Below are 23,924 nucleotides of genomic sequence, written 5' to 3'. Positions count from 1 at the left end.
CACCGAAAACCCCAAAAACGAAACTACCGTGCGCGGTAGTTCGCTGATAAAGACGTCTTCTGGACTAGAATACCAACAAGCAAACAGTGACCGCAACACATCCGCAAAGCATTGGATGTAATGCACGTCACACACAACACGGAGTAAGATCTGATTGTTCGGAATCCCAATGGACCTAACAATTTTTCCGTTTGATACAGATTTCCGTTCAACACAGGCACTTGCAGGCAATTGTTTTATATCTGTTCGTTACGTACACACACTCGGGTTACATCGTCCGGCATGCTATACTACAGACTCTGTGGGTAAACATACAACATCTTGTGCGTATGGTCCGAGTCAAAAGAGAAGAACGAAAATTAAATGCTGAGCTTTTTTGTCACACTGTAATGTAAAATTCATACCGTAGCTTACAGCAACACATGTAACTGCGTGGTAGCGACCTACATACATGACATTAATTGTGGACACAGCACAAGGCAAAGCACACAATCCTTGAGCCCAGGCAAGCTTCAGCTACAATTATTTTAGATAAACTTAACAAGATAAAGGCGTGTTTCAATTTGCAGTACACACAGACTTACCAAAATTATTTCTTTTCTTTTTCTTTTTCTGATTCCGAATCCATAAACTGTGCTGCTGTTCTTACTACTGCAGATACGAATGTATTGTAAAGATAAATAACCAACGTTACAAAAATATAACACATAAATTCTACTATTAACAAAAGTAAAAACAGTACAGATATCACACTGCAGTCACTGCATAAACTTGTTAAAAGTTACTCAAACAAAAGTTATAAATATCAATAAGATATATAGCCTATTTCTGAACAATTGCCCTATTCCGTATGTATAACAATATAACTTTCAAAAATTCGCAAATCTAACTCCGGCTTCACGTAAATAAGGCTTACACTGCAGCCGATATGGATCAAAGTAAATAATCTACGCATCACAAGTCTCTGTGCATATTATCCACGCCACAATTGATATTAATCCGTTAACTAGCCTATCCATTGTTTTCACTTTATGTAAGCCATTTCCTGTAAATATCACTTAAAATTTACCTATAAAGGAAGAAAATCAGAATTCCAATGCAGCCTTGTGTTCAGAAGGTCACACAGAGAATAAACCAGCACCTCTCCCACCCTATAAATGAGCTGCCAGCTTTTTTCCAGTTGATGGAGTGAATTGGAACATGATGAAACGCCCCGCAGCGTTGACTTCATCGGATTCCCCCCCTTCTCCGACGCATTTATTGCTACAGTGACGTCACAAACAGCCGGCATTATTATTCTGTTAGTTCTGTTGCCGTGATCCTGTTAATCAGACTCACAAATGGAAACATTGTTATCATGACGAACAAGGGCCGTTAAGAGTCTATTGTTTCCTTGAACCACGCTACACGATTTTCCTTCGTCGCTAATGGAAACGACATTACACAGGTTCATTACAGTAATTGAGACTGAGTACGAAGCAGCCTTAAACAACCTTAACTATTTTGTCTCGGCATGTTGAAAGGAATGAGGAAATTTATCAGAATATTTGGGGCAAAAGGACAACAACAACCGAGTACTGTGTCACACACGCATCTTTTCCTGAGTCTCAGAGACAAGTAATTTCACACAACAGCTTACAATTACAAGCAGCGACTGGCAAACATTAAACGAAGGATGGATCTGATTATACGATAAATTGATTGTGAACTATGGACAACAAACAACACATGTTCTGGTTTAAAAAATTGTCATATCCCTTAAACAGTCATCAGAACTTGAGTTTTGTGTCGCTTCGTTCAGAGATTTTACGATTTTAAACTTTGAAATACCCCCTATTTTGTGGCTACAGGTTCATAATAATGAACACAAACTGTTATTTTGTCTCAAGAAATGCTGTGGTAGCCTGCACTTAAATCCGTCGATTTTTTTCAGAAACCTAAAAGGTTGTAGAGCATTTCAAAATTTCAGTATATTAAAATAAAATGCAGTATGCAGGCTTCATAACATAGTTAAATTTCTTACGAATACAGGTTGGAAATAAAAGGAAGTTGGAATAACGTTAGCAAGACATCCAACAAACAAATGTAATAATAGAATCCAGATCCTTTCAACGTATCAGCAGATTCCAAAAACAACGAACAAAATCTGATTTTACGAAATCACGTGTATAAAATACCAAACGTAATATCGACGAATTTATATAAAACTATATCCCGAAAAATTTTCTCCTACGAATTAACAAGGGTCGAATGACTTAAAGCTATTTTAACAAACAATAAAATTATGTTCGATGTGTGTACGTATTTGAACCCAAGTATGTGGTCACACAACTGATTGCCCTACACAATCAACCATTTACTCAAACAAAATATAAACGTTATAAAATCCCTTCTGCCAACCTGCTAAAATGTTACGTAGCGGTTCAGGGAATATGCAATCTTTTTAGCACGTAAATTGTAATTTGAACTTACCCATCTTGGATACAACACGAGACTTCATCCGCACACTGATCACAATTTTCCACCAATGCACCTGAAAATATACAACACACCAACATCATAGCGTCTACATTATTAATACAGCAATATAAGTTAAATGTTGTAAATTTAAATAAAATACATTGCCCACTGCTAGTCCTCGAAAAGGGCTCATAATAAAACCTTAAATAGCAGAGAAATAATAAGTACACTGCAAAATGTAACATTTTACTCGTATATAACCCAGACCGAGGAAAGCCTCTGGTTAGCATCTATAAATGTTCCAAGAATCTGGACTAGAAAGTGGGCCATATACATAAAGACGGATGAATGCCTCACAGTGGCAGCAAATATCCAACTCAGTAAATTTTGTAAGGGCATTTTTAGAACACTGACAAGATGTAGTAAAATTCTAAGGACTTGAATGTGAGGAGAAGAAAAGAGTAACAGGAAGATTTATAAACTTACATAATGAGGATATTCGTAATCTGTAGCCCGCTCCTCACCAAATATTATTAGGATGATCAAATCACCGAGGATGACATGGACGCGACATGTGTCACATATGAGGGTGATGAAAAATGCAAACGTTTAGTCGTAAAAACTGAGAGGAGGAGACACCGGAGCAAACAGGAGGGGGGTGGGGACTGGATCTAAGTGGCGAAGCATAGGGCCCCGTGGCGAGCTTCGGCTTTAAAAGGGTCGGTGAGCGCCTGAGGAAAAACACGGAATCGTCATTCAAGTATTTGGGCCGAGATTTTCAACTCGAATACGAAGCAGGAATGCTAACCACTTGTCTGTGACGTTCATTTCGGGGACTTTCTGACTGAACGACTGTGCTCCATGGAGCGGGGGAGTCTTCTCATCAGACACCAGACAGCCTCGTGTTTAAATCATTCTCGTCACCGTCGGTCGACCAGTCAGTCATGTGCGCCTTCCAAATAAGCAACTAGTTTGGTGGCTGAGCCATTACATGAATGGATGTAGCTCGATCTGTACTTCGCGTATGGACCGACACACCTTTTCGAAAATAAGCTGAACCAGAAATTGCAAGAATAGTACATGCATAAGCTTTCGTCTCGCAAAACTTTGTACGTACATTCACTAGCTAATGTTCTATGCCAGAGCACTCGACTTAACTAATAGGTTAATGTGTGCAGATCCAGTAACAGAACTGAAACCAAATTACTCTAGTCAACAATTACATTATTACAGGCCTACACAGCTGTACGCAACACTGAACAGTACAGCCCTCTTGCAATAGGGAACGAACAGCTGTAGCTACCACGGAGTCAGACTGGGCCAGTGTGGCTATTACAATTCAATTATATCCAATGGCCAACGCGGGAAATTATTTGGTGTCATGTAATGCTACGAATGAATTCCCCTGAGTGCAATGACTATTGTTTAACAACATGGTAATTTCTAATTAGGTTAATAGACTGATTAAGGCGCTGGGGATGTGCGTACAGACACACATTTATTTTATTTTAAGTTAATCGAAACCGTATGGTTACAAAACAGCTTTTCGAGTATAGTGGTTGTCCCCAGTTTAGGCACAGAAGAACAGTTGCGGGGGCAATGCCGACCCCAAAATTGCTGAATCTCTCATTAATCAATTACCCAAATACGCAGAAAGCCATTAATTTCAATTCCTTCTCATTTGATTTTAATTTATATGTAAAATATTAACTGAGCAGTAGGTCCTATAGTTTCATCAAAGGCCATTTAAACCACCGTTCAAAACGGCGGCAGACCCGGTGTGACCCAACAGAAAATTGAGACTGGTAAATATAAATTAAAATGAAAGATATTTCAAAGTTCAAAGATCTATACGGCGAAAATAACTAAGGCTACGCACAGTTCGGAGGGTTATGGAATAATTAATAGCAATGCCTTATAGTGCAATTTGTTCAAATTACGTTTGGTTGTTAAGAGTAAGTAAGCGAAAATAACTCTGATAGATGGAGCACTTACGGACCAATAAATTAGAGAAGTTATGACAGCGAAGGAAAATAAAATTATTGTTCATCAACGAATTTATTTTCCAGTGACAATAATAATGATCTGGCAGTGCACAGCGGAGCTGGACCACGATGAGATTGGTTTTACTAAACGGAAAACAGCCCACCTTCGCTGTTCGATGAGGTTGCGTTCTCGAAAATCCCCGCGATGTCCGAAGTTCAGATCTCATGGGAAAAATAGGGTTACGAGAACCAAACACGCAAAACATGATACTAAGTATGTATAATTAATTATTAATGAACACTGGTACATAACTGATGGTGTTTCCTGGGACTACGTCGGCGTTCCTAGCTGAAAGTTATCAGTGAGAGCGAACACAAGGGCAACGATCAGTTCTAAAAAATGCGAAAAGTACAGTCAACGTACATTCAGTGTGGCTCGATATCTGCATAGCTACTGAGATGTTCTCCGTGAGCCTGTGTACAAATGATAGCGAAAAATCTAGGGACTTAAGCCGCGATGCACAATAATTTTTACGCAAATAAGCAACACCGCGATACGCAAATTGGAGCACGAGGAGGGGCTTCTGTAAACTAATCTGATGTTTTCCTGTGGTTCTAATTATCTAACAGGTGAACGAAGAATAAATAATAAAGAATATATATTCTGATTAAAGTAAGTTATGCTGTTGTATTGTGTCAATACTTAGCCTGTGTTTTATACTTCATTACAGGATGAGCTATTTTCCCTTGAACCGTTTCTGTCAAATAAGTATTTCACTCTGGATGAATAACTGGGGCACCTGCATCTCAGTTAATCGCGAGTTATTTTTACACAATCACGCACTGTGAGGAAACTATGTAGAGCGAAAAGAGATTAAGTGACAGGATGCTGGAGAAATCTACATACGCCCAACAAAGATATTCATAATTTGCTGGCTTATTCTTTACCAAATACGATTAGGAATATAAAATCTACGAGGATGGGATGGGTGGGGCATGTGGGACGTATGAGGAACATTAGAAATGCGTACAAAATTCTGAATGGAAAGCGTGAATGGTAGAGGCCACTCTAGGAAAGCCTGGGGATCGATAAGGAGGTTACCATTAAAATAAATCTCAGAGAAATAGGCTGGGTCTTAAATGGATTCATCTGGCTAGTGAAAATAACCGATAGCGTCCTCTCGTGAACACACTGAACACAATAATGAACCTTCGGGTTTCACAAGGCAAAGAAATTCCTGAGCATCAGAGCGTAACTTACGCCATGTGATTAGTTATTCTAACATAGCTTGAATGTATTCATTGTAAACCAAATTTGTAAACCTTCGAAATTTGAAATTCGTTATAAATTCCTTCTATGCCTGAACCCGATGTTTATAATGTGCATGCATAAAAGAAATGTTTGACTTAATTAACTTTATTTTTTATTTTTGTCAGCTAATTAATGTCCTATCAGTGTTATTACATACAACAATCATTCCAATATATTAAGCGTACCATCAATTTAGTTACAAATATTAGCAGCATTACGCATATTATAGCAAATATAAGTTAATTAACTGGATACTATACTGTTAGTTTGCCTCAGGCGAAACATTAATTGTGAATGAGATTACAAATACGCGAAACGTAAAAGCCGGGCATACGATACAGACCAGTTTCAGTGTGAAAAACTCCAGGCTATGCGTATGGCATGAATGGAATGTTGTCCAGGTACGCTTTAAAATACAGCGCAGAAAAATAAGGTTTTCTCTCAAATGCTAAAAGAGAGAATTCCACAACGCTGCCACATTCAGTTAATATCCATACCCAATTTATCAGTACAGAGCACCAATCTAAATAATTTGGAAACGCGACGGACACAAGATAAATTACAATCCGCATTAGTGTAATTACAGACAGATGATGTTACCCACTGCCTTGCTAACTCACAGTTCCATCTTGATAATCCGTTAAAAGCATAGGCTACCAGCACAACAGAATTTAGGTATCTGTGCCGGTTATAAATAGTAATCATAATACTAACAGCAACAATACCACACGTCACTTTCGAGTGATTCAGTAACTTGTTCACAACAGCTCGTATTATTTTATTTTTGTTAATTCAAGAACGCCTTTTCAGTAGCTTGGACTATATAACGTCGAATGAGAGGATGCCAGTAAGTAATGAATTGACAAGGATGTGGAAGGAAGCGGTCGTGGCCTAATTTAAGGTACTATCCCGGCACTTGCCTGGAGGGACTAAGGGAAAATCCAGCAAGCAAGATGTGAACTCGAAACCTCCCGAATACGAAGCAGGAGTGTTAACCACTCGGCCACGACGTTCGGCAACAATTTGTATTATCACCCCGGGTTCTATCTGACTGTGAAAGATACAGGCTTACAGCTTTCAGAGCTTAAATAATTTATTACGAATTTTCTTTCACACACTAATTATTCTGGAAACGCTCATCAAAAACAAAAATTATAACCAGTGTAGAAGCATTTTAAAGAATATCCGAAAACAAAATTACAGAATAAGGCCATATCAATAATTTGTTTAGGTTGGCTATTTTTTTGGATTAGACTTGCGATATGCCTAGGCGCTAAGCTAGGTTACGTTAGTTAAGTCCACACGAAAGAATAACTGCTTTACTTTCTACTCACTGGACTGGGACAAAGAGAAGAAGAGAGATGATTGATAAAGCATAAAAGTACCACTGGACTGAAGAATATGGTAATTACTGTAACTCCCTATAACCCGCGTTGGCGAATGGATAAATATAGGCCGGTAGTATCTCCACTTCATAAAATTGTAAGTGGCATGTTCCCTCCATTAAATAAGCTACGTCCATTATTCCATAATCCAGCACGTACTGGCACAATGACATGGAACTGCGCGGTCACGACTGTGCGCATATTACAGGGAAAAATACACGCTGTGGTCAAACATATTAACGAAACAGCGTAACCATTTCAGTATTTTGAAATTGATATGTAAGCGTACTACACTCAGCAGCAAGTTACAGGCATTCAGTGCATACAGAATTTTAGTCGGAAAACCGGCGGCGAGCATAAAGATACTCGTCTTCTGGGATCAGGCATTAGTTAGGTAGAAAAAAAAGTTTCAAAGTTGCTTACTGCCTCCATAATCACGACGAGTACTAAGCAAACATCTCTGAAACGTCGGTTAATTTCTATGAGACTACACGGCGCAAGATCCCAGAGACAATCATCTTCATCTTCAACAGAACAGACTACTGAATATTACGGCCGTATTTATTTGGCTGAAGACATGGACCAATGGAGAGTTCTTGTGAATACAGTAATAAACCTTAGGGTTCTATAAAAAGAGGGAATGCGTGGACTAGCTTATCCAGAATCACTCTGCTCCCAGGTTTATTTAACAGGCGACTGGCGATGTGAATCTTCTGAACAAGCTACTGGGTTCAAACAATGGCCACAGTACTGTTTAAGAAAAACAAACTTGAGAAGAATTACTTTCATTACGGACAGTAAACGAACTGGCCACAATGTGATGAGTCGATCGATTAACATGCAAAAGAAACAGCCTAGACCAAACTCGATATATTGTCCCTGTACTATTCTTGGTTTTCAGAAAGGTAGTTTTTAAGATTTATAGGACAAGATAATATTAAATGAATCTTAATGGAAGACGATGGGTATCACAAAAACCTATGCTAGACATGTTGCATTTACGTTCTTTAGCTACATATTCTAAAGAAACAAAGATTGAAACATTTTTCTTTACTATTTCCATTTTAATGTTTCAACTTTTAAACTATGAACCTGCAAGAAGTACATTGCCACATTACTGAAAGTACTTAATAACACGACTGCTTTGACGTAAGTAATTTCAGTATTACACAAGTAATATTCTGTAATTATTTTACATGGCGGAAGGAGCGTCAATACGGTTTGTCAACTGGTACTCAAAAGTCAAACAAAGAAAAGGATCGAACATTCAGTCATGAGTAAAAACAATCGGAGAATTCTATTTCGCTCTAATGTTTTCTTTTTTAAAAATACCGACGTTCAATCACGCTGACATACCGACGCGTGTTACAAACGGACTGTTCCACACCTACGGAGAATATTAACTGGAAAATCAAAGATTTTCTGAGTCATTCGCACAGATTTTTCATTCGTCACGGACGAGCCAACAAGTGGGTTTTTTTAAAGCCCTAGATATAACAATGTAGGAAACATTACAGTCAAGCATTTCTCTGCACAACAAACTAAAAGCCCCTTCTTACGTATTTAACACAAAACAATGCAGGCCACAGAATCACAAAGAAGACACTCGAGGAATCTGAAGCCAGCTCCAAACGAAGAACATGTTTCCAATTTTTCTAAACTCAATTCACCACTATGATTTACCAGCCACTGTGGGTGTTAACGCAACATGTTTTACAGATGGACATATGTTAAGTGGGTCCCTTGACGCCACAGTACGGCACATGCTGAGGTTACGACTACAGGAAGTAGGCCCCCAGACAGTCTATGAAAGGTACCTGAGATAATACTGAATACGCTGTAGCAGAACGTCGACAACTGGTGGTCCTCAAGCTTCTGGGTTGGAACGGAGGCTAACAACTTCTCGCCATAAAAAAGACCGTTATGATACATCACAAAAAACCTCGGGCTTGGGCGGATTCTTTGAAAATCTTCCCGGAGTTGTTTGTGTACAAAACAAATGTGATATTTTGCATGCTGCCAACCGCCACGGTGAAAGGACGAGCATTTTACTGTGCCAGAAAAAATTACTAACCCCTGTATTAGGCCGATGTCGCCCGATTAACTTTAGCTCTTATGCTGTAATAATATTATAAATATACAGTCGCTTTAATCTGACCGACGGCTTCATAATAAGCCCACAGTTTCCATGACGATAGAACGCAAATGCGATTGTAACATACCACAATCGACCGTGCCATAGCTCAGCTAGACACCGGTTTCTCACTTCGGAAGCCCGGGTTCGCGCCTAGGTCAATCCATATGGGATTTGTGGTGGACGAAGTGGCACTATGACAGGGTTTTCTCCGAGTCCATCGGTTTTCGTCTGTCAATACCATTCCACCGCTGCTCCATACTCAATGGTGTAGTACCTGGGGGATAGACAAAGGGCCCGTTACAGGCCCAGTTCCACAGAGACACGGTCTCACCCCATCAACAATAAACAAACAAACGATTCAACCAACATAAGTTTTATTAGTAACCGATGTGTAGCAGATAGTAACATGACTGTTATGTTTAGGCTGATAACTCCCGTGTATGGAAGAGGAAACAGAATATCATGAGCTTAGTCATGAATACCAAAATGATACTGAATCACTTTAAGATCGAAGGGGGAAGGAAACAGCAGCGAAATGCATTTCAGAGATAAAGAATGGAAAGAGGGTTTCACCGTCCTTAAATGCCTTTTTACTTTGGAATCCGTCGACATGAAACTTATTTACTGTCGTACAATGCACTGGTATTCTCTGTGGTCGACTGAGTGAAGTTCTTTCTTCTCTCTAAGCTTCCTCGCAATTTTCCATCACAATTCAGTACGATAATGAATAATAAAAAGCTTGTCCACAGATTTCCATAATCTGCCTAATAATGCTCCTGGCAGAATCTATCGGTCTAACGAAAACTGACTTCTCGTAAATCCGCACGTCGCAGAGATACGGAAAGCCTGCTGAATGTGTCTATAATGGAAATGAACACTGACCGCTCAGGCGAGTCGCTTGCGGGATTAAAAGGAGAGCGAGAAGCTACACACAGGATTCCTAACGCAAGATAAAAAGATACACGTTTATACAGTTCAATTAGCACCTTAAGTAAACACAGTCCTTAAATTCATTACAACATTGTCTGATGACAGTATTCATATGACAGATCTACAAATAGACAACTTACACTTGTAGGACTTTGACGACCAGACGCTGTTATGAACAAAACTAAATAAGGTTTATCTTGTATCTTGTGAATCTTTAGACTGATTATGACAAAACTTCAAACTTTGAAATTTAATTAGACCTAGAGCCCTAATTACCATGTGTCATTTTCATTCCATTCAATTAATTTTAATGTCACTCAAGGGACTAATACAACTTCTATTGCAAAAATTTAGTGTTATATGCAAAATGACAATGTAACAATAACTCTTTGAAACAAGAAGTTCTTGTAAATAATACTTAAATATTCAGTTCCTACCCGAAATAAAACACAACCCGTTTCCATTACAAAGACTAACTCCGTTTATGGAAATAACCACTGCTAACCCAGATAATTATATGACGCCCATATATTCGTATGTGGGGGAAAAATGCAGAGTTACTAAATGTTTAAGTACGTAATGCATATAACTTACCACTGTGCTTTACAGACAGCACACCCTCGAGAACCACATAGCGTTGCGCAGATTAATGTGAACAAACCTGCAAACATTTGTTTAGACTACAAGCACTACACAGGAGTAAGATAGTTTGAGTCGCCAGTTTGTGACAGGCCAGACAGGCACGCGCTAGACATTCGGTAGTAGGCCTACTGTTTCGAAGGGCGAGGGGCTATCATTACGCAAGGCGTGGAAGAATGAGGTCGACTCTTGATACTATCAAGTACACAGTTAACAGATTTTTGGAAGCACATATTTAATAAGAAGTCATAAACCTGTAATGGAGTTATTTACTAATTGAATGAAAGTGAATTTATTTTAGTTTATCAAACTCAAAGGTGTTCAATGCAATCATAATAGTGAGCTAAGTTGATAAGAGGCTTATATTTCATTACCAGACTAATTTCCAGTTCAGTGAACTGACAAAGCAGAACAGCTGAGAGGGACACAGAGAGCTGGGTTCCGATAAAGCTCCATATTTGAACCACTTCATCTGTGACAGGACCGTGATGAATTTTCAGCCACCGAGCGAGAAAAATACACGCCCCAGGCATCATGAGTCGAGTGTTTAAATGTATCTTCCGAGTGGCACATGTGTGAACTGCCAGTGGTTGTCGTATTTTGTGGAACACAGAGCACAACAAACGATATTCGTAGAGAGTATAAAATTATTCACTTCGGCTCAGCAACCAGTCATAAATTAATGCACAACTTCATAAAGAAAGATTTTCATGGACAGACAGGTGGATGGATGGATTTATGGATGAAAACATGATAAATACGCTTTGATATATGGTTGGATGAACAGATGAATGGATGGGTTAATGGGCTTAAGTCTCCTAAAATCATAAATATATATTTTAAACAATTATTTATTTGTAGAATTATATGTGACTGATACTTCTCAATCAGTCTAAGGGGTGGCTGAGGTCTGTGACAACAGAGCTGAGAATGAAGATTTCTGTCTTCTGGATTGTTGCGCTGTGTAGTCTGGTCGATGTTTACCAACGTTTCTGAGGTCATACTGCCTCCGTCATCAGGGCGATGAATCGTTTGTAAACATCTACCAGACAACACAGCGCAACAACCCAGAAGGCATAAATCTTCATACTCACCGCTGTGAAAACCTCAAATCCTACATAGCTGAGAATATTTGGACTTAAGAAGGAAACAACGGGAGAATGGAAAAATACAAGGGCTTTAACATTTTAATTCTGCACTAAACAAGGCACAAGATGATATGAGAAACTATCGGCTTCTGAAAAATGACATGGATCCACACAATTAAGAAATTTAGTTAATACCATACACACGTTAAACCGACGTGAAAACCGATCACTCGTTACCTTTAACAATATTCCATGTCGGCTTTAGGCAACTGGCAATGACATGGACCTGGTGCTCAGAAATTGGAGAGTTTCTTAAAGAAGTCTGTGATTACTTCACGGCATCTTAAAGCAATATTACAGAACTAACTAACGTTAACAGGTATAGGCAGACATGGTAGCGGTGAGCGAATTCGCTCAGTGAATGGTATTGACTCTACAACTTTTTGCTAATATTACGTGATACACGCAAGATAAGATTTTACGTGCTAAAATCTCATCAGATAGAAAAGAGCTCCTATTTAAGGGACTGAACGGTCTCTGGCCTACGCTCTTCGCGATATTATAATACGTATTAAAAGACGCACCCCTCCGTTAGAAACTCATTACTTTTGAAAGGTGCTATTTGTAATAAGGACAAAGATTATAACTGACTCTCGCACACTTTCATAATAAAAGTGTGGTTCCAGAACCTGCAGTCGTTTTATTGGACTGACACTACGTCACTGAACGTACTTATGCAGTCCAAAGAGCATAGTTTTATGCAGAACTCGTAAGCTTCGTTTCCTCTAGCAGAAACTTCCAGCCCTGCTTGGCTTGTATTGTTTATGTCATATTTAGACTACGCAAGTTTATTAATCAATAATAAAATGCAATTTGCTTTACGTGTCAGCTTCTGGACTCGTGCGTAGCAGAACTGACTTCTACCTAATATCGCAACTGTAAATATGTTACAGATTATTATTATTGCTGTTGTTGTATTTTATTAACCTCAAGGTAGGTTAAAACCAGAAAATATTTTAAAGGTGTTCGAAAACAAAGAACTAGGGCGAACATTTTGATCTAACACAAAGAAACAGGGTGAGTATAATTGCATAATGATTAGCTTCAGATGGTACGCTAATATTAAATTACATTTTGAACAAATACTACACGAGAGGGGGAGAGATTGGTGAGTTTTTGTTAACAGGGCAATGAACCTTCGGAATTCATAAAAGAAGGAAATTTGAGGAGGTGAGCGACTATAAGCTTCTAACAGAGAGACTCAACTTGTCAAGGAGCTAAGAAAATATTATGAGCATGCTGACAATCACTTTAAAACTGAAGCTGATGTATAGGAAATATGCATGAGGTAATGAAAAGGCACATATTAATCTTTTTGGTATGGCATTATGATGTGTCATTAATTCTTAACGAGAAGTAGAACATCTTCCCACTGGAAATGAAAAATTCTTAAACAATGTAAAGATAAACTTTGGGGATGCAGGTTGAATCTCAGATGCCCAGAAGTCCAGTGGCATTGTCCAGAATGTGAATTTTTTAATCTGGATCGAAGCGAGTGTAAAAGCGGACACAGATGCTATGCGAAGACCACGCCTGAAAGAACACATCAGTTCAGTAAGCAAACGGATACCAAATATTTTTCGTATTGATATACCCGAACCTAAAGCAATAATACAGAGTGGATTCTTGCAAACGAAATCTTTTCCACGTTTAAAATATTAATTTGGTACACCTCAGTGCCGAAATCAGAATTTTCTTCTCGACGAAATGAACTCTCCAGGCAGGTCGAAATGTGAACGTGTTTTGATAAAAGGTGTGCACATGCAGTAGCTGGCATTGGCTGGATTCATGTATGACCTATTTTGTGTAGGCCTCCTACATCATCATAAAGGAAAGACCACAACTAGGTCAAAAGAAGTTGTAGCTGCAAGCGTACCACCGCCAGAGGGCCGACGGGTTTGTGATGTTAAGTAGTACGCACGACACGTGTTTATTGGTTTAAATGGGTCACTCTATTCTAAAGTTAAAATGCCGTAACCCACATTCAAACACGCAGACGTGTTTGCTTACTGATGTTTAACAGAATAAATTACAGTGGTTACTTCAAAATGATGCTATGAATGGAAGATTGAAACGATATTATTATTTCATTAGCAGCTTTTGAGCAAAACTACTGAGTTTCAAAACTGAAAAGTTAAACACGTCGAATACAAACGGTCATTTACAGACCGACTTCCAGGCTTAAAATTCTATCTGCTAATTTTCCGGACTTCGATAAAAATATCTGCTACCCTTCTACAAGTGCTTTGTCACAAGTAATAATTAGTTCATCTTTTTAAATTTTCTTCCATTACTTCCGTTAGCTGCTATAACACAAAATATACGAGAGAAATTTTCGAAAACTAAACACGATGTCGGTAAGTCTAAATGCGACATGTTTACATCTCTGTTACAACAAGTAATTTGGGGAGGGGGTGCAACAGCTGGTTTCGTGCCTGAATCACCAACTTACATAAACAGAAGAGAACTGTTCGCTACTATCCACACCTGAAGAACGGGTAGCTACCACAGTACACAGTGAATGACTACGGGACCGGACGATCCCTGCAATCAGACCAGCTCTGGGGTCCACCCAGCATTCTGTCAAATTGGTACCGGGGTCATATACCGGGATTGACGCTGAAAACTCACCCCTATCTAGGGTCGAGGTTAAGAATCTGCAGGAGCTATATAACACCCCTCCCCACAAGCGCCTACACGGCGTATAGCGAGACACTGCCACTGAACACACTGTTGTACACTAAAACGATATTATAATAGGATGTACATTTATATAAAAAATGTCACACACCGTATATTTATGATCCAAATTCATGTTGAGCAGCGTATGTTTTTAGTATTGTTTTCCTTCTTAACATTGCCAGTAGTTCATTAAACTATTCCGCACCATTTCGCATTTGGGAAATAAAACTTATTTCTCAAGTAATTTCAGGAACAAAATAAAAGCAATTACATGAACAGAAGACAAATATTCAAGACGGCTAAATACCTCTAAGTTACTGTCTTTCTATTCCGTTTCCAAATTGAACATTTCTCGATTATCGGAATTAATTTCACATTGGCTTTCAGTCTACGTTAAAACAGCCAGAGAACTGTACCGAAGAAGATAGATTTTCCTTTAATCTAGGCTCCCTGTCGGGTTACTTTTACTGCATTATTATTCATTGAATTCGAGAGAAGAAAAGTCGCGAACTCCAAATAACGGGTGAATGCCAATTCATTACAATCTGATCTAATTTACTACCAAGATACTTTCGTGACTGCAGAATTTTCTCTCCATGTTTCACAAAGAATCCTTTGATGTTACGAATCAGTTTTAGAAACCACACAATTTGATTATGCTTTTAATTTAAGCTTTCTGTTACCTGGCCCGGCTTGATACACAACATCACAGTGGATCTTTGGTTTGTGCGAATGAAGAGGATTCATATTTTACACGCGAGCGCACGGACTGGTTAGAAGCGTAAGCTAAGCTCTTCGTTACGTACAATCCTCTTAACCGTTTGAACTTTCGGCTTAAATGTAGAATTAAACCAACACGAAAACTGTTATCTTAGCTAAGTAACACCTCAGATAAAATTATTTTAAAGCGGTAAGTACCATCTCTATTGGTAGACATTTTCTTCGTTCAACAAAACTAAAACACGACTTCCAAATAAAACTCACAAAACCTGCTTTGTTACTGCACAGATTTCAGCAATGTAAATCTTTTGTTGCCAATGTCACCTTTAGGTAGCTATAATGTTAGTTCTAACATAATGTTAAAATAATGTAACCCACTGGTTGACGTGCTGAGGTGACGTGCAGGTGGTCATGAGATCGAATCCCACTCGTCATATTTCCTTATTAATGTTTGCAATAATAAAAATATATGGAGATGTCATTAATATATCATCATATTTGTTTATGGAAACTTACATAAGTTGTCTACAGATTATATGTGCGTTAAATTTATCGGAAATAACCTCAAAGTTTCGCACCGTAAATATTTTCTTTAGCTGTCCGTTTCAATGTTTCATGCACAGTTTGTAGGCATGTTGACGATAAATCTCCATACAAATTTCCACACACACCTAGCTGCAATAGTTCATTAGTTATCGCGTCAACATAAAAGCTAAGAAAGTTTCACATGTCCGTTATGTTAGGTACATATCGCGCAAAAAAATATTTATCAACATGTATTATCATAAATCATTTCTAAGCCGCTTACCGTGTACCATTTGAGAGGCGCTAGTGTCGATTTAACCAAAAATGTCCACATGTAAAGTAAGTACATACAACAGGTTCGCTTTGTTTTATTTATTGTTTTGATGAAAACAAAATTATTATGCGTAATTTAAAACAACTCAAAGTCGCAGTTTCCATCACATTCGAAGATAAGAAACAAATGGAAAATAGCAACAAAACACGAGAATAAAAAAAAAACTGTCCCTGAAACAAGGAGCACATTCTAACATCAATGAAATCGTAACAATTTCGCCGATCTGGCTGGTGTAGCGGTATGTTCTAGATTTCTATACAGGAGGAATCCATTTCGAATCTAAACAGCTTCATTTAGTGGAACTATTCAACTACCTGGTTACAGAATATAAAAATACAATCCTTTAAAAAAGTGAGACAGCCACAGCACGCTATTCTGTGGCTTTACAATCCAGGTCATAACCTATTTCTCCGTTGTGATAACACCATACCAGTTCCAGAGAATATTTGTCCTCCTTTTTAACTTTTGGCTCAGGTAACTGATTTCCATGAAACTTCGTGACATAATGTTAATGCTTCTTAATCCAACAACCCCAACATTACATCTCTAACATAGGGTCCTAAAGTGTCACGTGCAAGAGCCTAATAGATAACAAACACACAATTTTGTTACGGGTTAGCACGACATCTGTATTTGTAGCTCCTTCTCCTAAGCACTGAAACATTTCAGTGATTCTACACTTGGAAGTTTCGTAGCACGCACATCATACATACACACACACACACACACACACATTATGTACACATGGACACATGTAAGAAATATTTTCTTATGCGTTAATTGTTACAAACGCTGGCACATTGGAAAACACTGAGGTCATGTCTGACAACTTTCAGACACGAAATGTAAATCTCCAGCAGCGGAGACTGTGCAGTTACGTAAAGTAAATAGCTGTATAATAAGATTATTAATTCAGAGTTTACGTCATGTTAGTCTCGCTTAGACTACGGAGAGTAGTAATAAAAGGAGGGCACACCTTATGAATCTCAAACAATTTTTTTTTATTACAACAGTTTATAAGAAAAAAGTGCATATCCTTTCATCTAATTTTGGGCAATCAAAGTGGCCGTTTTTCGAAATTATAGCTCCTCCCATCCGAACTACACGTCCAGTCCACTTTACCCTCCTTATTTTCATTTCAGTACCAAGACTAGAAAAGAAGCATAAATTTAAAGGAGCACGTTCTATGTTTGAGCCCACAAAATATAATTCAACTGGAACTTCACTGATAATTAAAGAAAATTACAACTAATATAAAATGCTAAGATAAGACTGGAAATGAAACACTGAATAACTGATGAGGGAAACAGTGGAAATATGAAAAACTGAGCTGGGAGTCACGAGAAAACCTGTCGTAGTGCAGTTCCACCCAGAAAAAATGTGAAACATATCGGCATTTTCAAAATCTGTCTTCTTGTCGGGAGATTTCGTGAGGAAAACACTATACTTCTATAGAGTCGGACGCAGGCCTACGAATCAGAATACTTTTATTTCAGTATCCACAGTCTATTACTCCTTTTTCAGCTATTAAGCACTGGGAGGACACTGACATGTTCCGATTTAAACATTCAGAATTTAATGCAATTAAAAATATACTGATAAATATAAGACTCGATGGAACAGAATCGTCCTTTTAAAGCTGACTGTCGGTCACGTCGTAAATTTTTAAGCAATCTAAATACTCATACCGTGTTCGCAAGAGACTTTCAATGGAACCCATCCTGAGCCAGCTAAACATACGCCCACCCTAAAACCATATCCTTTAATTATCCTCCCATCTACAACATGGTCTTTCAAGTGATCTTTTTCCTTGATAATTTCCGCCTAAAATGTATGCATTTCTCGTTCCCCCAATTCGTGCTACATGTCCCGATAAACCCATTCACCTTGATAGGACCACAATAATATTTAATTCAAAGTATAAATTATAGAACTTCTTATTATGCAATTTTCCATCTTCCTAGACCCAAAAATTCTTCTAGGGTTTCACATCAGCCTACCAGCGATAACGAAAACAGCTGCCTACGCGCCATTATGGCCGCGGATTATAAACACGGAACATCCAACACCGCTGGTCCTACTGCAGTTAATTTCCACGTAGTACATACTCAGCATAGCGCGTCGATAGATATACAGTTATAAAACCAGTGGTACCGAGTGCTAAAGATTTTTACATGGCAGAAAAAATATTCAGCGTTTGCCTTAGTAACGACATTCATATGGCTTCTTAGAATTTTTATTATTGATCTTATCAATATCTCCCGTTGGCATAACCTGGTCTCAGATGCTTACAGACTCGTAGTTTTTGTGACCTAGATTTCCCAGTTATTGAGATCGATTCATTCTGACCCCGAGTAAGTGCCCTTCCCCGTCATCACACCTGAAGACGAGGGCAGATCCAGTCCTCGAGATGTTGCGTAATTTTATAACATCAGACGACGGACAAGGTCCAGAATCCTAATAACCCAGAAAAATATTTATTTACAAAAGGCTCTGCAAATGATGACCTTTCACTTGTAAGCACTTCTTAACAGTTAACAACTGTCATAAACCCATGCTACCAACATGTACAAAAAATAACAGTTGCCAACCTCTCTATGTCTCTGACTTACAATTAAGTATCTACAGTACAGAGACTTTTTGAACATTCTGTGTTTATGGCGTGCCAAACCGAGCTAGTGGCAACACCTTCTGAAAAATCTACTTATATAACACATTTCAAGATCATCCGCGTTATTAGTTACAAGGAACACATTAATAAAAGTTTCTCGATGTCAAGATGAAATGAGGCTCGCACTGTACAGACAACTCCATCAATCAAAAAAGTAACAACTTTCAGGCATTAAACTGCTGTCGAAGAGTATCAGGCATCCACACGTAAAGAAAATATTCAGATCTAACATTTGCGGGACTGCAAAAAATGGCTGTTTTAATACATTTGGAAAGGAATTTGCACGTTAATACAAGAGAAAGTCAAAAGTAAAGAAAGTTTTTGTTTAATTGAAAAAAATACGCTGATGGCATCGAAAAATACTGTGGATATGAACAATAGTAACTTCCTTGCAGTATTAATTGTTAAGAAGAACAATCTCTGATGCGATTTTTGTGGTCAGGGGGTATGAAAGCTGGCGGAATTTAAAAGATAATGACCAAAAAGCGCCAGAGCGATGATGGTGGCAGCAAAGACCTCTGAAACGTCGGTACAACACAGAAGTCAACCATCTACATACATTAGACTATGCTGTGGAAAGTAACGTATTTTTACAAAACCCAGCACATGTGAAGAATTTTGAAGATGCAAGCTGCAGTTTATTACAACGGAAGGAACTTGAGAATATAGAACCAAATACGTTCAATCAAAAATTCTAAGGAATAAGTAAGAGCATGAAACAATCTTCAGGCCTTAGAAAATTCTATAAAGTAATTGCCATGTGCCTGCTTGCATGCATCGGAATACTGGACGTTAACGAAAGAACAAATAAGAACAGACACGGCAAAAATTTGTTCCCTCAGACAAGTCGCAGGCACGGAATGAAAGATAACAAAAGCAAAGAAATTATCAGAGAACAAGAAGTTTAAATACACTAAAAAAGACAACTGAAAAAATGGATACAACAATCGGAGGGACATTGGATAAAATAAAGGAAAGAGATGTTTTAATCAGCGTAATCGAACTTCTTTCGTCCTTGTTGAAGACGATGAAGTATCGCTCTAAAATTATATTACTTTGCTAGAGGTGGAATTTATTGAACATATTCATTAAAGCCTAGCGGAATAGTATTTAACTGAGTGGAATAATATTCAACAATTAGACCAAGCACGATACCATTCACACCAAAAGCCATAATGAAAATTTGTACAACTGTGAATAAATTAAGGCAATGTTTTTAGTCGATAAAATGAGAATTCCTGCTTCTTTGAATTCCGACAGACAAAAAAGAAGAGACAGCTTTCACGACTTCCAAAGGAACAAAACATTTCATAGTTTTCTAACGTAACTTACGGGTTTCATGACTTAAAGCAAAACGAACACAACTACTCTGAACGGATTTTTTAAATGTTCAACACCTGGGAACATCGGACTATTGCAACTGCGTTAAGTAGAGTCAAAAATATCTTACAGGAAACATTTTCTTCTATGGCAAAGAAAATATGTAAGGATAAATAACATACACACACATTGGCAAATAGTGTTTTACTTTTTGACTGCAGAGGAAACAGGTGTTAAACAAACCAGCAGAAATAAAATACTGCCCACTGGCTTTTGCAGTCGGCGTCTAGAACTGTGGCATGTTGCAAGACGACATTTAAACTCTAGACAGCCACACCAATCACTCAAAATTTGTCAATGACCTACACAGGCAGCTTCACTATAGTTACAGTGTTGTGTGATAAGAGCCCGCTCTCGACCGCATCCTGATTTACAGATAAATGTGTCATAATTAGCACATCACATGTGGGTGACTCACCATCCAAGAAGGAGATCATGTGATTTCACTACACTTTCGAAAAGCCAGGCATGAAGTCTTCGTAAAACTGTTCAGGGGAACAGAAGTTCGTAAAAATAATGTACGCTTACAATACGTGTAAATCCACAAATTAGTTGCGCGATTAAATCAGGAACAGATAATTTAAAGGTAACTAGTAAACACTCCAAACAGGTGACGAAGTTTACACACATCGAAAGAGTCGCTAAAAATCAAAATTACAGCCATAAATAGGTTAAAAGCACATTGAATTCTAAGGATTCGATTCAGTACAGCATTTGTTACCTTCCAGTTCCTATTTAAAAACCTGAACATTAAAGTAAACACACAAAACTATAATTTTACCTGTTGTTTTGTATAGGTGTATGGGTGTTCCATATGAATTACAAAAAATAGATTGAAGGTGTATGAGAAAAAATACCGAGGTCAAAACTTAGACCCAAGTGGGAGACAGGAACAGAATTGCATAAAATATTACGGTGATCAAATAAAAGACGATGATGATGAGCGGAACACGTAGTATGCATGGAGGCGATGTGTTAGAAAACCGAAAGTGACGAGACCTAGAAGCAGACTAGATTTTTTAAATAGATCATACAGAAAAGGATATGAAGGTGTAGACGGAATTCATGTGGCTTAGGACACGGACGAACGGCAGACACTTGCGAAGACTCGGCTTCCACAAAAAGGCGGGGAATTTATCGATCAGCTGAGTGACTATCAGTTTCTCAAGGACTGTCCTCCATGGATACGTGTATGCACGTAGGAGAGTCAATCAAATAACATAAAAATGAAAGCAAAACGTACCACAGAAGTAAAAATAATTCTACGAATAGTGGTAAATGTTTAGAAAAATAAATTGATTTCTTGTGAAATATCCCTATTAGCCTTGTCCCTTTAAGCTAGTTAGTAATTGCAAATGACAGAAGTTACTGTTTAAATATTAAATTATTCTATCTACAGCGTTATATTAATTTCCAGCAGAGCCGTGTAATAAATTCAAACACATAATTTTCCTCTCAGTGCAGAAAGTAAACAATATTGCAAATACAACACCCATAAAGAACAGCAACATTTTTGATAATAGCATTACAACAATTTGCCAGTTCCATATTAACCAAGGGTTGACTGTATTAAACTCGAAAAAAAAAGTCCAATTCCACCCTTGCTTTTCCGCCATTTCAACGAATAATAAGATTACAGATGTTTAACTGTTACAAAACGGTGAGCACTACTTTTGCCTAGAAGCAAAACACGATCTTAACATAAGGAAATCACACAAGAGCTTCCTTGAATTTCGAATTTAAGTATACATAAATTTTGGATAATAATTCTGCAATATGTGAATGTTGCAATACATATGATATCAAATAGGCCTCTGTATGTAACAAATACCAGAAAACAAAACAAAAAATCCTTCATTTGTTGACGTTTATGGCTACACTGAAACAATGGACTTTTAGAAGTGATTTATACAATCAGTGGAATCTCTATCGCACCACTATTTTATTTTTGTAATTCCATTTCCCACGTCGCACTTGTCATGAAAAGATAAATAACAATGTTATATTCAGGGCACGTACAGTCATCGATAAAATAAAATGCCCCCAGAACAGTTCACATTTTAATTAAGGCAAAAAAATTTACAAGGACCTGAATAAATTATTCACGTGGATAACACAAAATATAGTAATTAAATATCAGATATAGTAGTCACATTTAAACATGTAGAAAAAATATGCACAAATGTGCCTTCAATTACAGTGCATTACTGCAAGGCTGCAAAGTGGATGTTGGAATCGTCTTTAGGTTTAGGATCTGGGGTAACACGTGGATGATGGGTTAGATTCGTTAGGCACGCATTTCTTCAGCTGGGCCACACGTTACAGATCGATCGCCGGACACAATCACTGGAAGGCATCATTTATCACGATCCAAACTCGAGGCGTTATAATTTCTTTCAACACACTGTATCAGCCAGTCGCAAATAAACTGATATCACACAAATAATACCTGCACTCCAATGGCGGTGAGGAGACGTGTTACACTATCAGAAAAAGATTCAAACGGTACAAGACTTTTAAACTCGCCTATGAAAACGAACGATCTAAAAACAGGTTACAAAACATAAGACGACACAAAACTGCCCGGTTAATATTCTAATACATTTTCTGGGGGTGCAAGACAGAGGGTTCGAACCCCTATATACTTTTGGGGGGCGGCCCGCAAAGCGAGGAAGACAGCCAGTCAGTGTGAGATAGGCGAGGAGCGAGGCGAGGCAAGGCATCGATCCCCCCGCCTCACACATTCCCTCACATCACAAATACTCCTTTGCTATATTCCCCTCTTACCAGCCTAAGACCGCTGAAAACTACCCACACGAAGAGAAAAATCCTGGCACTTCATATAAAACACGAAAAACGTCACTGGACAATACATTAAAATGTGTATTTACCTGCCAAAAACACGACACGATCTGCTCCTCGACCTGCTTTCGTCACTCACTGCCTTACCAAAATGGCGCGCGCGCATGGGCATGGCTTTTAGAACGCACCCCCTTTGGTTGCGTAGCTCATGAATTTGATTTCGATTTGCTAGGGATGATGATGGTGGTGGTGGAGTGGAGGGGAAGAGCCGTACTTGGGTACGACAATGGAATGTGGCAGCAGATAACCCACATTTTAAAGGAAATAAAACACTTATATATGCTGACACGGTTATTCGTCTCAGAAAAAAGTCTGCGCCTTGCTGAAGTAACAACATGCATATGTGCGACATCTATGAGCGTTAGCCTATACTACTAAGTACTACTACCTGTCCTTGGGCATAAGTGGAACAACGCCCCATTCCGAGAAAAACATCATCCCGCATTACACACTGGTCACTAAAAGCACAGATCAGAAAATTAAAAAAAAAATGTTTTCATGAACTTCACTTTCAAAAATAAACTTATATGTAGTTTATTCTTTAACAAATTCATACAGAGCCTTCCAATGCACGTTCGGCTGAGATTACGACAATGGATATGAAACACTTTTCCAGCACAAATGAAGATCGGAAAATATTCCAACACACGATGGGCTATAGACGACTCTAGCACTAAATCTTGCACTGTCACCTCCCGCACGAGGTAGCGCGCACGTTTCCTAGACACCTGCCCCAACCAGCGCAAGCTACCCA

General features: G+C 38.4%; 1 protein-coding gene across 4 annotated transcripts in view; it reads right to left on the bottom strand.

Annotated features, from left to right (window-relative positions):
• Positions 1-23,924, bottom strand: part of LOC110828084 (uncharacterized) — a 232,730-nt gene that overhangs the window by 184,033 nt on the left and 24,773 nt on the right. For 3 of the 4 annotated variants that reach the window (XM_022060404.2, XM_022060406.2, XM_022060408.2), the window contains exons 1-2: positions 23,200-23,253; positions 2,473-2,533 (exon numbers count right to left, since the gene is read on the bottom strand). The gene's annotated coding sequence lies outside the window, so the exon portion shown is untranslated. Of the gene's footprint in view, positions 1-2,472; positions 2,534-23,199; positions 23,254-23,924 lie in introns of those variants that run through there. The other variant, XM_022060405.2, reaches the window with a different exon arrangement.

The sequence above is a fragment of the Zootermopsis nevadensis genome, unplaced genomic scaffold (genome assembly GCF_977971745.1).
Source record: "Zootermopsis nevadensis isolate Lab colony 2312 unplaced genomic scaffold, Znev_1.0 Znev_ptg000011l, whole genome shotgun sequence".
In the NCBI taxonomy this organism is placed as follows: Eukaryota; Metazoa; Arthropoda; class Insecta; order Blattodea; family Termopsidae; genus Zootermopsis; species Zootermopsis nevadensis.
This window is presented reverse-complemented; position numbering and strand designations above follow the sequence as displayed.